The sequence below is a fragment of the Phasianus colchicus genome, chromosome 1, assembly GCF_987193195.1.
Source record: "Phasianus colchicus chromosome 1, bPhaCol1.hap1.1, whole genome shotgun sequence".
Lineage (NCBI taxonomy): Eukaryota > Metazoa > Chordata > Aves > Galliformes > Phasianidae > Phasianus > Phasianus colchicus.
Genome location: NC_143436.1, coordinates 85,058,695 through 85,075,674, shown reverse-complemented (window position 1 = coordinate 85,075,674; position 16,980 = coordinate 85,058,695). Strand labels below are relative to the sequence as shown.

General features: G+C 39.8%; 1 protein-coding gene across 18 annotated transcripts in view; it reads right to left on the bottom strand.

The window, feature by feature from the left end:
• The window catches only part of ZBTB20 (zinc finger and BTB domain containing 20), a 473,540-nt gene that overhangs the window by 37,700 nt on the left and 418,860 nt on the right, over positions 1 to 16,980 (bottom strand). For 17 of the 18 annotated variants that reach the window (XR_016471235.1, XM_090150619.1, XM_090150595.1 and 14 more), the window contains one exon: positions 13,301 to 13,488. The gene's annotated coding sequence lies outside the window, so the exon portion shown is untranslated. Of the gene's footprint in view, positions 1 to 13,300; positions 13,489 to 14,018; positions 16,355 to 16,980 lie in introns of those variants that run through there. The other variant, XM_090150659.1, reaches the window with a different exon arrangement.

Below are 16,980 nucleotides of genomic sequence, written 5' to 3'. Positions count from 1 at the left end.
ATCTACATTTTGTAGCCTCTTGAAGGTAGCACGTAGGTAGGGAAGTAAAGAACAGTAACAACTAAACATTAGCCACTAGATTTGCCAGCCCAATGTATAGCCAAACAAAACTCATCAAATGGCCTTAATCCAATCAGATTGTACCAAATAGTTTGTAACAATCAATCAGTAATGCTTATGCAGCTTTAAATGTATTGAGTAAAATGTATATAATCTGGAGACCTTCTGTGCACATAACATGTATACCCTAACCCTGTGCATCCAGCACCGCAATAGGGAATACCTATTGCTTTATTAAAATCCACATTGCTCTTAAGGAGTCATCTTTCAGACTGGAGTTTTTGTTCAGTAACAATGTGAATGAAACGCCTGCCTGAGGCACCTCAGATACAATACTGTTCAAATACCTTACAGAATAAATACAATCAAGCAAATAAAGCCCTGTTATCACAGTGAAACTCCACAGATTTTCCTTAAAAAAAAAAATAAATAAATAAAAATGCACGTCTCAGTAAAGAATGCTTAATTTGGAATGAAGAATCTGAAGTCTTGCATAAACATGGCGGTTCATTAGAAATACAGCATTTCTATCACAACATATGAAAGCCCCACAATTACCATAGGAAGTTTTTCTCATTTCCATACATCAGCATCTCCTGTTCCAACCTTAGTAATCAAAAACCACGGGTGCATTCTTCAGCTCCAATGACCTGATTTATCCCTAGTGATGAAGTTTTATGTTCTGTTGTTCTGAAATTAGTTATTCTAAAATAAAACTGCATTAATGGAGTAAAAATTCATATCCGGTGTTGCCATTGAGAAAATTAGTCCTACATCAGGTTTCAACTCTCTGAGACTGCATTTAACAGAAGGACACTTTTCCACTCAAAGAAGTGACCTGAATTTAAAATCCTGAAAACCTGGTAGTGGCTGACTTCTTAGTACATCCCAATGATGCCAGACAGACCGATTTATCCAATTCTGTTCAGACTGATTCTTCTGAATATTTGGCCTCATTCTGAAAAGGGGCCTTCAAGGCATAAAGCCTGTATGGAGTTTCAGGAACACAGGAAGAACATTTGTATCCTCAGCAGGAGATCTGACCAGGAGCAGCTCTTGCTTTCTGTTGCTTTAAAGGTTTGCTGGAGTTTTCACCCAATCATCTGCTTGAACATCTTGAAAATCAGTATCTCCTTCTATAATATCTATCCAAAACAAACACCAGATGACACTACACGAATTGCCCTAACCCTACCAGATTGTTGTTAGAATCAAAATATGTAGCAGTCTACATTTAACAGGAAGTACTGTATTTTTACCAGCACAACATCTATTAATGTGTCAGTAATAAAATCTATGGAAAAAAAGAATCACTGTGTTCTGAAAGCTGTCAAACTTCTCTAAATTTCATAGTCTAATAACTACGTTTATTTGAAAGACAGAAATGCATGCACACACAAACACAACCTTATTCTCCAAGGAGTAAACATATAGAGTAGATGGCTAATAAGAGTTTGTTTAAACTTTTTTGAGAAGACAGGCTTTTTCTGCAGGCTAAGCAATGTTCAGCAAATGTCCTACGGATGATTTATTTAGCTAATTGCCCTGTTCTTTTCAGCATCCGTAGTGATGAGATATCCATTTTTCATCAAACAGAAGACTAAACCATAGGTGTTCTGCACATAAAATTGCTTCTATATCCAGCGGACCTAGATCCTCAATGCTGAGCACAAAAGCCTCTATTTCAAGCAAGATGCTTGGGCTGCAGGCAGTGAATCACTCCCCTGTGCTTTGACTGGAAGTCTGCAGGGCATTTACTCCTCATCTGCAAGGCAGCAATGTCTGTGCCTCAGTTTGCTTTGCATGTAAGTGGGATAGCATCATGTGCCCAGTTCTGCAGAAGGACTGGGTGCCTCAATTAATCTTTATCCAAGAAATGCAGAACAACTTGTGAAGAGCAGTAGAGAAAGAGCAAGAATTAATCCCAGAAGTCCCATAAGATTTTGTTCTCCAGGCTTACAAAATCAAGATTTCCTCTGTCCTGCTCTAGTGCCTTGATTCTTTTATGCCTCTTTATGCTGAACGTACTACTTATAACTGCACATACACAGTGTCAACAGAAGAACCACCAGGGCTGTTGCCATAGCTGCACTGACAGGTATTGCACCTGGATGGCAATCTCATGATATGGGTGCTAATTCTTGTGCCCTGACCACTTGTAACCAATTTTCATTAGCAAAAGGTGGGATCAGCAAACCACTGAAAACAGTAAGCGAGAAAACCACCCTCTTGCAATAGGAAACAGAGAAAGTAACGTGGCCACATGATGGCACCATTTCCTAGGAAGAGAAACCAGGCTGTGCTCGTCTCCTCTTCGTTAGGGAACATTTTAATATTCTAAATGAAAACTGTTTCAACTGCATTCGCTTGTTCCCAGAGAGCTCATGCACGATTATGCCAAGGCCCAGCATGGCCCAACTGTTCTAATTGGCTATAAGTTTAAGGCATTTGGGCTCTTTAAAAACCTAGGTGCATACGTGTATTGCTGGTTTTCCTCTGCAGTGCCAGGTGCTTTCACTCAGAAGGCATTCTGCACCAATGGGTATGTTGCAAAAGAGCCACCGATTAGGAAAGAAGTACGATAGGCCAACAATGCCCAAGGAATTAAGCAGAAATACTCCTAATTTAAACAAAGAATGAGGGACATTTCTTGAGAAAAAGAATAAACTTTAGAAAAATGCAGGCAACCATGGTGATGTATTTTGATACTCAATGGTCCATATTAAAAGCTTACTGTATTAATTCAGAATGTTTTCGCCTAATTTAAAGGCTTTTGCATAAATCCTAATAATGTATTTCAGATTGCAAACATGTAAGAACAGTGAATAGGGAGTCCCCTTCGGTCATCTCTCCGTGTTGGATTCTAGAAATTTATGTCTTCTCTCAGAAACACTGGTAGGAGAAAGGGCTGAGGGTGGGATCTGAGTGTGGAGGAGGTAGGAATTCAAGGGCTAACAGTTAAAATATATTAAAATGTGTCTCCAAAAGAGACAATTGCTATTCCATGAACCTTTTCAGATTTGCGCTGTATTGTTAGGTTTTCCCCCAGGCAGAGAGACAAGGAGCAAAAGCTTATCAGTTTGAGCGTGGTTAAATACAGTAAGCCTGAAAGCCTATGGGCTTTGGTTAAAAGGAAAATATAGATTAAAACCTCTTAAGATAATTAACTGTTTAGAAGGTTTCTATTGAAGCTAAAATCTTCTGTGGGGAGTTGTAGTAGCAGTCTGTTAGGAAAAGGGTGCAGAAATGGTTGGCTTTGGTGGGAGAACTGCAGTCTGCTTATATCCTACATGTTTCCAGAGAAAGGCCTTTAGATGTAGAAGAATTTTTCTGGTCACAGACATAGTGGTTGATGGGAGAAACAAGGAATGGAGAAGAAGCTGTAAATGCCAGTCCCCATGACTGGGAAAAAGACTCTTTTGTATCTTCCAGTGGCTGTGCCTCGCTCAGTCCTGGCTAGAGGAAAGCTATCACATGAAAAAAGCTACATTTTACTTGGTTATTTTTTTTTCCATTTATCTTTTTTATCTGTTAGTGAAAGAGTAATTGTTAACTAGTACAACTGGGTGCTTTGGTGAATATCTCAACTTAGAAATATTGTGAGACAGATATTCATACTGTGCTAGACTGTGGCTTCTTTATTTTGAGTTTAGGGGGTAAGCGTTCAGGCCTGCTTCTAATTCAGATTCAAAAACCAGTGGGAAGCTCATGTCAATGATGCTGAAGGCCACAGGGAAAATCTCTGTCCTCAGTGAGACCTCTGCAATCCTGGGGAACAGGCACATTCCAAAACCACCTGCTTGTTTTGATAGGAAGAACAATGTAGGACAGAATGCTCTAAACGAATAGATGACAGTAATAAAAAAGAACACAGCTTTCATGGATGACTTGACATAATCAGATAAGTCTGTACCATTAAATGTACAGTGTCAGTTCTGATATATATATTTTTTTCTCTATAGGGAAAAGACTTGGGAATTACAGGTAAACACATACATACAGACACTAACAGGTGAGACTACTGTTGTGCTTAAGAGTTATTTCTCAGGTCTGCCTTCAGGCACATTTTACCCTCAACTCAGCCAAAAGACATTAGAGATAACATCTAGGGGTTTTACTTTCGAATGCAGGGAGGGCTATGCCTTCTTTTGAAACACTACATGGGATCAAAGCACAAGGTATTTTTGTTGAAGTTGACATGGCCGCACATACAGGCATGAAGCTCTGGGGAGAAGTCCCTTGCTCTGTTTTTATTTCCTCTATCATACCCCTTTTCACACAAAAATTGCTACTTTGTGTGTGTGGTTTTTTTTTCCACTGTGTAACATCAATAAATTACACGTTATCACTCCTATCATCTAGTTATAAAGAGCCTTTCAAGATTTTTAATAGATGCACAACATTGCTACACTTACATTTTCACTGGTTAAGAACTCAAAAATAGCTGTAGGGAGATTACTCTTAATTTATACTACTTCTCTCTCCTGGGTTTTCAAGAAGAAGCATTTCACCACATGTCACAGATTGATACAGAGTATATATTGCTCATCCCAACTGGGCAGAGCTCCTTTCAGTGTTTAACACAACAAACCTAGTATGAGTAGGGTTTCTAGAATTTGTTTATCCATTTTTTTTTAATTTATTTTTTCTTCTTTTTTTTTTCTTCTTCTTTTCTTTTTTTTTCTTTTTTCTTTTTTTCTTTTTCATAAGCACAGTTAATTCATTGAGGAGCTATTTGTGCTGACAGATTAACTAGATATCTTGAATTCTCTTTATATTCCAGTTACTGAGTGGGAGATGTGCAAATCTAGATCTTGTGTTATTTTAGTCTTGTAAATGACTTCATGGACAATGAAAACATACATAGAAAACAAATAAAAAGATGGCATGATAGCATTCTCTTAAGAAACAATAATACTTAGTGCACTCTGGAAGCAAGTATAGTTCTTGGCCAACAAGAACACACTGTTGTGTTCTACCATACATTCATGTGGATGCCACAACAAATGCTTTGATAGCAAGGAAGGAGTTTAACAGCACTCACATGGCTTACAACTGACTTTTACCTATGGAATAGATGAAACATCATGTTTCTTGTGGAAATGGGTGATTCCTCCCCCCTGTAGCATCCCCTAGCACATTTTATAAACATTAGTAGGCAGTATTAAGCAGTATCTTGCTTTTATTTCTCAGGTTCTCTCCCAGTACCATGCTAAGACTGCAATTCAAAAGTGTTTGGAATGAATGAGCTCCCTTTGGTCAGACACGAACAATAAAGTAATCGTTCTGTTTTTGTTTTATTTTGTTATTTTATTTGAATACTGCTCTGGCCCTACCTTGTTCTAAAGTTATTGCGTGGGATCATGGCACAAGGATTATATGGCTGTTCTACCATGGCTAAACAAGAGAAAAGAGGAAAAAATGACCACGGAAACTGAGATGAAAAGAGCAAAAAGCTCTAGTGCTAAACAAGTCACAGTGATGAAAAGGAACAGAAGGTGACCAAGTCTATTTTCACATTTGTAGATTTGAAGTTGTGTAGTTGTAACAAACCTGACAAGTAATGTGCCAGACAATGCTTCCCCAAGCATGGAAGGTGTCTCCTCACAGCATACAAAGAACAAACCAAGAGACATAGAAGCACTGAGTTACACAGGGTTTCAACAACACACAGTAGAACAAAAGATGGTAGATGTGGCAGTTTCAGCTTTCTTTTAGGAAGAGTCACCTGTCAAACACAGGAAAATCATTTGTGTTTGACCGCTACATGAAGTGTCCCTCTGTGGACCATGCTAAGGAAATGGTACATTTAGTTCAGACATCTCAACTGATTAGGACTGAGGAGATGACAGCAGAAGCATGCATGATTAAGATATGAAATAGCAACTATTGGCACGATCATTTCTACAGTATTCTCCTGCACTGTTTCCTTTTGTACTATTAGCTGTAAGACTGCTCACATTCTCTGAACAGGAGAAAAAACTTCATTACTTTGATGGTGACAGAGCACTGGAACAGGCTGCCCAGAGAGGTTATGGAGTCTCCTCTGGAGATATTCCAAACCTGCCTGAATGCATTTCTGTGCAAGCTACTCCAGGGAACCTGCTTTAGCAGAGGGGTTGGACTAGATGATCCCCAGAGGTCCCTTCCAACCTCTATGGTTCTTTGACTCTGTGTGATTCTGTGATCTTCAGAAGGGACAACTAGTAAAAGAAAAACAAAAAAAAAAGAGGAAGTTAGAAAGGGTCTTAAAGGAAAAGAGAAGGAATTTAAATCCATAAGATCAGCAGGAAGGTGGCCTTAATAACACTGATATTAGACTCCATATGCAAGGACAACAACAATGACAACAAATATAAAGAAAAAAGAAAAACAATACAATGGTTAAATAATGAAGTATAAGAGCTCATCAAAGCTGAAAATGTATCTTTCCAAACAAGGAAATCATGCCCAAGTGACACTAATAGAACAGAGCATAAACTGTTGCAGGCTAGATGTAAAACAAAGATTAGGCAGGACAAAGGGGAAATTTAAAGAAAAACAACAGCTAGGAGTATAAAGACAAATACTATAATAAAATATTCTTTAAACACATCAGATAAAGAAAGCTTACAGGGCAATGACTGGTACCTAAGAAGTGCCTTAGATGATATAGTTTGATAGATTAAACAGGCAAGGAGCAGAGTCAGTGAGTTTGCTGGACTACAGATTTATGAAAGCAATAAAAGTAATCAAAGAGGTTACAGAAATTATGCAGTGGAATTTTGCTTTAATTTTCAGAATGGAGGATGATGAGTTAAGCCACCTCAAGGGGGAAAAGAAGAAAGCACTGTCCTGGAGACAATTATCGAAAAAAATGGAAAACCATATCACAACAAAAAAAGCCAACAACAAAACCATAATTAAAAAAGAAAAAACAACAAAAAAACAGACCAACCAACGAACGAGAAACCAAAACCAGCAAAGGAATATTACTATGTCTTTATAAACAGTGATAAACACTTGAGAGTTGCATATTATTCAATGCTCACTTAGTGAGTGATATAGTTGAAAGTTTCATTTAAGGGAGGGATTTACAAAAAGGCTTGTAACTTAATGGTAACAAAAATCTGTGGGAGGTAGACTCTGAAGGCATGAACAGGTAGACTTAGATATAGACTACTGGTGTTTTACTGGACAAGTTATATCTCAGTGTTTCAGCAAACTTACAAATTCTACTGTATTATCAATCTCAAAATCCTAAGAATAGAAAATTTAGAATTTTAAAGAGTAATACATTTTTTATTTTTATTCCTTGTACTTAGAAGTAATACTAATACATATCCTGGGGACATATCTTCAAGCTCTCCCCTGAAACCATGAAAGATAGACACTCTCATGGCTTTTTCAGATCAAAGCTGAAGTTATGCATGTGATCACTTACAATTCTCAAAGGGGAGACCGGTAAGGAAAGAATGCCACAATGACTGACAAGCTAGCATCAAGTCAGTAGTACAGGGTCATCTAATAAGAGAATCACCATTAAAGATAAACAGACAAATTTTTAAAAAGCCTTTAAGTAACTTCACCTGTGATTTAAGCATCAGTAAAAGTTAAGTTCCAAAGTCACATAGTTGTTTCTGAAAACATACTCATCAACTTCATAATTGAAGTACCATATGTTTTTAGTCATTTCTCAAGAGAAGAAAAGCCCAAGAGACCAACCTGACAAAACTCACTTAGGCACGTAGGAATATATAGAGACCAGTTCTGATCAGTAGTATAATATCACTAGCACTTTGGTGTATAGCAACAGCTTTTTCAACAGAGATAGAGTGAGCTCAGCTTATAGTTTTACATATCTTTACTTATATTTATTTCCGACTCTACAAAATTCAAGCAACATACGTCTGCTTCTGTGAAAACACAAGTCATTCTTGGCTGATGTTTCTTTGATAATATTAGGACAAAAATATAAATTTACAAGATGCAGAAACCACCTATGACTGCTAAGAACCAAAGTATTTACTAAACAAATATTGGAATGTTCTGCAAGATAAACAAATAGCTAAGTCTTGTGAGATTCAGTATTTGATAACTACGGGTATCTTTCAGCTTAGTTGCTGCAGAGAAGGCCTATATCATTGTCATATTGTCTAAAATAGATATCTAAACATACATCATTTCTTAGGTCACCAAAAACAATCTAAAAATATTCAGCATTAGCTAGCACATACCATACTCAGATTAGCAAAAATACAGATGAAATGACTATTAACATACTGTCTGTCTCTGTAAAGAAGGAATCAGGATCCTCCTTCTCTCCTCAGGGTGGAAACCATTTCAAAGCTCCAGAGCAGTTATTAGGTAATCATAATCACACATTTCCAGAGGCAAAGCGGGAAGACCATAAGGGCATATAACCATTCTCTTCCTGCCACAGAACCTCAAAGAGAAACACAGGAAACCTAAAACATAAAGATGAGGCCAAACCACCTTCTGATCCATCTAGCCTCTACATTAGCAATGGGCAAATCAAACCTGTTGATTTATGGGAAGGAAATGGATGATCCCTCTAGCTGCTCAAGAAAATGAAAAAAACCTAGAGTTTTAAGCCCTCTCTCAATGCTCTGTTCAGAAACCTTCTGAGGTTCCCTCTCTCCCTTTTCCCATTATGCTGGAAGGCTATCAAGATACCAAAACCAGAATTTAGAAAAAGAAAAGGAAAATAGATGGCCTCAAAGTTCTCATCTTGTGAAAGATAAAAATAAAAAAAAAAAAAAGAAAAGAAAAAAAAAAAGCTGGAATCAGACCAAGTCAGCCACAGCACTTGAGCATGTATGGACAAGTGGTTTTCATCTGGTCCATCATCAGAAGTGTTTATTACAAACTGCATTCTATTTCTCAAGAACTCTCCAGCCCATTGCTGAGATGTGACTTAAAGAAGTCCTCCCCTATTGCAATAACTTGTCAATGATAGTTTCATATATTTTTTTAAAAGATACCCATGCCTCCCTTTTCTTTGCAACTTTCATTCCTTATCAGAGTCTCAGATCTCCAAGAATTTTGTGTTCTCCAAAATCATAAAAAATTCTTCAGCAGTTTTTCCAATGACTGTCCAATCTGCTTCTCAGCCCCATGGAAACTCTTTGCTAAGATGCTGCTTTTCCCTTGTCTGGAACAAATTCCTAGGCAGATGGACCATCCAATATCTAAGAATAACTCTTTTAACTATCAATAGAGACAAAGAGATTCAGTTGCACTGTTCCCATGGGATTTCTTTGAGTTTGGACACATCTGTTAAGATGCATACATCAGAGTCTGAATGAAGTTTTTGTCTGATTGTATCTCTTAGCATTCGTGAAAGTTTCTGCCAAAATGATCTTATCTCTTGGCACTTGCAAAACGTATATAGTGATAGATGCTTTCTGAAGGGCTCCTGAAATAAGTGGCCTATACAGACCAAATCAGTTTAAACAGAGAGCCAAGTCCTGATGGACTGATTTTCCTCTCAGGAAAATCTTTAAAAGCTTTACCTGAGGGAGCTCAGCCTTCAGAACTAGGGCAGTACCAAGTTTATGCATGCTCTGCCCACGAGCAAGAAAGAGAGTGGAAAGTTGCAAACAACACCGCTCTCGTATATGAGGTTTCTTTGTAACTTTTCCAGAACCCTTTCCTCCCTCTTTACTTGTCTTTGTAGTTTTTTTGCACGAACACCTTTCTTCTGAGCAAGCAGCTACATCTGTTTGTGACAGCTGAGTAGCTAGAGGTATTTGGAGCTCTATCAGCTCAGTCTATGATTTGATTCCAGACTAATTCAAAGTGGTGACTTCTATCTGCCAAGTCCCACATGGAAACAGTTACCTCAGGAAGTACCTCTTCCTGTGACCTCTTTCTACAACTGCATTGCCTGACCATGCATTTCCTAAGACTGAAAAAGCTGGGAATGGACACAATGTCTCTCGAGTTCTGGATTTTGCTTCAAGGGTTCAGCTGCACTGAAAATATATTATAATCAAATCCAAAGTCCCCAAATGGTCAGAAACGATCCTGTTTCATCGTGAAGAAGTAGCACAAGAGGCAGCATGCAGAATACGCTGCCTTAAGCTCTATATTATATTGCGAATCACACACAACTTTTACATATATATGGTTTTCCCCACTAAGAACTCAATTCAGTAAGACTGACATTCAGTCTATTGCTTAGGCTTTCTTCACCTCTGCCTTTACGGCTGAGGAGCAGATGGCTATCACAGAGTTTTTATTTTCTATGCTTGGAAAAAGTATTCTGGTTTGCATCATTCCAAAAGCACCCTGATTTTTCAAAGTAGATTGGCTTATGAACATTTCTCATAATAAATGTGGTGATGTTTTCTGCCAAGCACTAGTGATTGTGCATGCAAAATGGTCAGTGAAGATTTCAAGCTGATTTGAATAGGTGGTCCATAAAATCAAAGACTTTTTTCCAGATACATAAATGAGGACTTACGGAGCCATCTGGACATCAGTACACTTTTCCAAGAATGGAAATACCCTACATGCTGACTTTTTGTGGATGTTTTTGATATTTTGCATGAAACAATTCCCGTCAAACATCCTAATTCCATGTCTAATTCCAGTTTATAAATAGAATATTAGCCATCCTCTAGAAAACATCCCACCAGAGTAAAAAGTGTTCATTTGAGAATGAAATATAATCTGCTCAGTCATAAGGGTAGAAGCTGGATACTGGTCTGGGCAAAAGGGATAAGAAACAGTGCTGTACTGTCAAGAAGGCACAGGAAAGGATGGGAAGTGCTGCTGGCCTAAAGAAGGAAGACATAATTGCAGGTCCAAAAGCTGAAGAGAAAGAAGAGGTATGACAACATAATTCTGAGAGGAAGGAGAGAAAAGGGCAAAAGGAGGGGTTCTAGTGTGAGAGGAAAGAACCAGTCCAAAAGACAGGGAAGGCAAGAGCTAAAGGAAAGGAGTTCGTAATGACAGGGAGCCTACTTTTACATATTGGGAACCACAGACACCAATCGCTTGGGTCAATCAATGTGTTCCAGCAGTAGGGACTGAAACAACATTTAAAAAAATATGCACACCATGTTAAACAGCTATAGTAAATATGCAAGCATAAATTCATCCTGCCTCATTTTATCTTCATGTCAGAAACTGGCATTGATATTTTGCAAGAACATGCCAAACATTAATTATAGGCATACTGCCCCAAACAAATACAGCCTGATGAAGGTTATAACCCATCATAAATAGCGAGAGAGCTTTTCCAACGGTTTCAAAGCACAAGGAATCAACTAACAGATCAACACCATAAGAGGTTTTTAGCATTTCTTGAATTTTTGTAGGACTCTAACTGTATTTTGGGAACCAGATTTCAACAGCTTCTGAGATAGAACAATTTTAATGCTGAAAATATTATTAAACATCCTTTTTCAAAAACTGACTTCAATGTGAAAGGAACAGCTAGTCTAGGTTTGAAGTTTTTCTTTCAAATTGACACTGTGAATTTAGCAGGAGCAGGAATTGATTTGTGGACATTAAAATCTTGGGTGTCTAAAGGACTGCTTGTCCATGAAACAAGAGTATGAAGAGTTGCATGCTCCACCTCTTCATGCTGCCCTCCACCAATATTCCTCACCCCTGAACTTGGCCACCTCAGAAAGCAAAAGCAGTTCATTCTCTGAGTTCTCTACAATTCCTGCTGGCCTCTGTCCTAAGGTTGCTTTCATGGGTTTCTATTTATGCTGTCAAAAACCATCAGTGTGAGGTTTCAAATCCCATTTACTAATGAACTCTTTCATCTTTGTGAATGGGATAAAGAGAATCTTTGTTTGAAAATAGGGATATTTTTTCTTGTTGTTCTGCTCATTTTTGCATCTTCTTACAGGACTTTTGTTTTTAGAAAACATTACAAGACAAAACTGTACCCCAGCTTTAACAAAGTGTTTGACATCACCAATTTGAAGAGAATTCTTACATATAGCAAATTGCATACTGCCTGCTGCTCAACTGCTTCATACTTCTTCCTTCTCCTCAGATCAGTAGGTGAGATTCAGGAAATTCTCCCCAATGTTTTTATCAGTTCTATTAAAATCAAGATCTCCAGAAGAAGCTCATAATGAATACAGTCAGAAGCCAGCAGGAATGAATTGCAGCTAAAGTGATTTTGATAGTGATGATCCCTATAACCCAGCTGCTTCCAAGCTTGGCCTTGAGGCAAGATTTTTAAATTAAAAAAAAAGAAAAAAGAAAAAAGAATATACATACTTTTTAATCTCATTTTTTATTGTCATGCCCTGATTTTTTTATAGGCCTTTGCAAATTCTGATTGGCTTCTGAGCTCTTGAAACCCGGCATCATCATTTTCCTATGATTCTATGATTCCTTCTCCTTTCTTCCCCCTTGTTAAGTTTTACGGTGTCCTAAAACCACCACAAAAGAGGTTAGCTGTGTTTTATATAACTAGTGAATGATAGGGTTGACAACATCCTCCATGTTCCTGTTCAAGAGACTTTCAGGTATGGACCTTCGTGAAATGACACTGTTTGAACACCTGACAGGCTAAATGCTAACATTCCAAAATCCAGTTTTAATCATTTCCTCTTTTTTGGGGGGGAGTAGGTGGGGCAGAGGGAAGAGGGCTGGAAGTGGGGAAGAGGAAAAGGGAAGAACAAAATGAACATTTTTTAAAAAGCTGATTATCCCGTACTGAGTAATCTGTGAATACACTGAAAACATGGGCCTTAAACTGGTACAATCACACAGGTCTACAAAGATCTCCCAGTCTCTCACATATTGAATCTGATTCCATCCATAGAAACACTCCTCCCTGTCAAAGTAGAAATCCTTTACAAGGCAGCATGTTAGAGCAATACAATAATAGGCTGAAAATTCCAGTCAGTAGATGAGCTTGGGTAATGAGAAGTATGTGACTATCTGGAGAGAATTAACTACAGTTCTAGTTAGAAGGAGTCATGCTCAAAGGATCTTCCCTTTTTGCTTCGTAAGAAGTTGGAGCAGCCAGCAACTTGACCCATCAACATGTTCTCAGCTTCCTCTGTCTGACTGCATTATCATGACCTTATCACAAAACACTCTTTTTTCAAAGGTAATTCCCACAGGGAAAAAGTAAAATCTGAGGAAGTGTTGCTTGAGCCATTATGGAAAGAACATCCAACTGGCTTGAAAGCCTGGTCTACAGTAAGGAACGTGCTTTCAGGAACCCCAGTGCAACCCAGCAGTGCGTTGGTGTACTCACAATCAGATGACCCTGTGTGTGCGTGTAGGTTTGTTGGTGAATGTGGTGAGTGGATGAGGGCCGGGCTCAGAGACGGAACAGCTTCAAGGTTCAGGCAGGGAAGGCCTGGCTTGGCGCTGCATGCACCCGTCTGAGTAATCTCATTCTCCTCAGACGCCTTCTGGTTTTCAGCTGTCTTGGGTTTCTTCCTGCAAATAAACAAAGAGACCTTTGAAGGGACTGGCTGCATATTTGGGAAAAGGCATTTTTAGAATCTGTTAAAGATAACTTTCTTTTTCCCCCCTCTCACCCCCCTCCCTCCTCTCCTTTCCCTTGCAGGGAGGGAGGCAGAGAAGACTTTCCTCCATGCTTCTTGTTTGGAAACAAGCTGCTCCTTGTTTTGACTCTGATGCAATGGCCCTGAGACTGTATTACAGCAAAGAGGCCAAGCACGAAGCTCCTCATTCTGCCCCTACTGATGACATATAAAGCGAAACTCGTCCCAGTGGTTTAGACAGTCGGAGCTCCGTTTGACAAATATTAACCAAGGCTGTAGCGTTCTGAATAGAGTTATACAGAAACGTAACAGATTTGTCTGAAAAGCAAACAAATATGCAAGTTTCCAGTTCAACACAAATCAGAGAAAAGATCTTTTCTGTAGAAAAAAGCACTGAAGTAATTTTGAGATGCAGAGGTCATCTCAGTAAAGCGTTAAGTTTTGGAGCCTGAAACGACGTACTATGAGCACAACGCATGCAAGCCCTCAAGGTCTCCTTCTTCGCAGCATTTTGTAAACACAGGGAATTAGAAGCTGTAAGCAGGTAGTGACTGCTGCATCCATTTCACGGTTGGGGAAACTGAGGCACAAAGAAGGGATGTGGCAGGCTTTGATTCACACAGCAGGTCTTCCGCATGGACATACAGGGGCTCCTTCCCCACACACGCTGTGCTCTCCATATCCCACCTAGGACAGCCTGTGGCCGACACGCCAGAAGCCGGAGTTTTTCAGCCCCCGGGCGCTTACGTAAGGGCGTTATATAAGGGGGGCACGCCCGGCCGGGGGCAGGGCCAGGGGCAGGGCCGGGACCCGCCGCCATTTCACTTCGGCCGCCGTCGGGGGGCAGCAGCTGCCGTGCCCGGCGGTGTCACTTCGGCCGAAGCTCGGGGAAGAAAGAAAAGGAGGAGAAAACAAAAGTTAAACGAGCATGAAAGAAATAAACAAACCACGTCCCCCGCCTGTAACAACCCACAGGTCGAGCAGAATAGAAAGGTGAAGGAAAACTGGGGAGTTAAAAAAAAAAAGGGGGAAAACTGAGGCACTGCACGAGTTAAGGGCAATGTGCACACAGCGGCAGGATCCCTAAGCTGCCCAAACGACTCCAAGTGCTCCCTCTTGTCCGGAAAGTCTGCTTTTAGGTCTTGCAGCAGAGATTTTAGGGAAAACAAAGCTGACCGATGAAGCCTCGATGTGTTCTGGAGTAATGGGGCTAAAATTCCTCGCAGCAGATGTACCACAGACAGCGGGCACAGGCTGCTACATTCTCCACATATATAATCAATATGCTCAAAACAAGATGGGCCAACACCAAATTAGATTGAAACGGTAACAAATAGGAGATGACAAAGTGGACCTCACTTAAAATTGCAAAGGTACAGCTAAGGGTTGAACCGGATTAATTTATCTTGAACAGAAGGAAAATGAAAGCATTTAAAAGCATGTTTTTCATGAAGAGTAAACATAGCATTTTTTGTCAATCCAAGCTCTGGCATCCCTCCGTCTGTTTCCCATCCTGTCACCAAGATCCACCTCTTGCTACATAGCCGAGCATGCATGAGATGCACAACTTGCACATGAACATGTATATTTTAAAGCATACAGACTGCTTGTGTTTTGTTCATAGCAGTTTGTGTAGCTCCTTGGCATACTAACTCTGGTGACTTCCACTGCACGCCCTCACACGTACCATGTCCTGACCCCATGACTTTCCCATGTGTACCCAGCACATGCTGGATACTGCAGTGTGTATAAATCAGTGGTTTTTTACAGCATTGCTACCCAAGAGGCTTTTAGATAGCATGGCTTTTGTCCAGGCAGCAAAGGACATACACAGAGTTAGACTCTGATTGCATTTGGAAGCTCATCTCCCATATTTAAGGTCTGTTTTCAGTCCAGGGTTAGCTCAAATTGTACACTTGGAGTACGGCCTCTGGCTCCAGCTTGATCCCCACAAAGCTGCTTCCCTTGACAAGGACTGTGCTGTTATTTGTAGGGTAGGGGCTCAGCCTGAGCAAGCACTGCTTGTAGGCTGCTAGCACAGCCACAATGTGTTGTTAGACCTAACACTGACCAAGGCTGACCTTTAATCCATTCTGATCCTGCATCTGCCTCCCAGAACTCACTTATACTTGAAACAAAAATGACACCAGTGAGGCTATGCACAGCATCTCCTGCTTCTTCCTTTCCAAACCTACATATTCCAAACTTACTCCAGATGGTCTTGCACCATCACTTTTCCACATTAGAGCCCTGTAGCATGGTAACTTGTGCTCAACAGGATGGGAGGAGAAGCAGTGTTGCTGAATGACACTAAACGTAATACCTTTCCACAGCAGCTCTCCATTTCTCTTCATTTAGACATGCGCTGCACCTCAATACTACCTGAAGGGAATGCAGGCCTCCACATGAGGAAATTTCAGTAAGGGAAAGAGCTTATGAAGAAACTCAAATGCGGTTCTTCCTCTGCAGTCTGCAATGTCAGACTGCAGTTGACAGCTAAAGAAAATAGGTGAAACCAGAAAAAAGCTCCAATTGCTCTAAGTATATTGTTATCCTTTTGTTCTACCTTATCTCCCTTACAAAAAGCTCCTATTGCTATGATCTTCACCTATATGTTATAATTAAACATTCATGCATTCATTTACAAAGTCTATATTGCTATCTTATTGCTACATTCTTTACAGGGAGAGTTGTTAAGCACTGGATCAGGCTGACAAGACAGGTTGTGGCATTTCCATCCTTGGAGATTTTCAAAACTTAATTGAACCAGGCCCTGAGTAACCTGATCCAACTTGGAAGTCAGCCCTGCTCTGAGTAGGGAATTGGGCTAGGGACCTCCAGAGGACCCTTCCAACCTAATTTCTTCTCTGATTGCACAGTTCTTCTACGAACACTTCCATCAGTGAGCTCTCTAATAAATCTTTGTGTTCCAGAGGTAAAATGGGACACTAACTGGGGAAGAGTATGACTTGTCTTAGTTATGTGAAAAAATATAATAACAAAAGCACAAAAAAAGGCATGAGAATGAAGCATGCAATAAATATTAATCATGGAACCTTCCCAAAGTATAACTACTTATCCTTGGGCTTCACCAATTATCAGCCTTGTGTGATTATTTCTGTTGTAAAAGTCTGCCTACCTTGTTACTTGAGTTCATCTGAGTACGTCTTCCTCTACACACTAATCCAAACATTAAGTTTGCAATATACTTGTTGCTTGGGGCAATAAAAGTTGAAAATACTTGCAAAAAGCCTGGGAATTTGCCTTTGGAGCACAGAAATCTGGTCTAACCTTCAGTTATCTCTGAGCTCCTTCTCCACACTTAGGTTCACTACAAGCCCTTCCAAACACTGCGCTCCTCCTGAAAACCATCAGAAGGCTATATATCATCTTTGCTTCTCATGGAGGACAGCAGAAGGCCAAC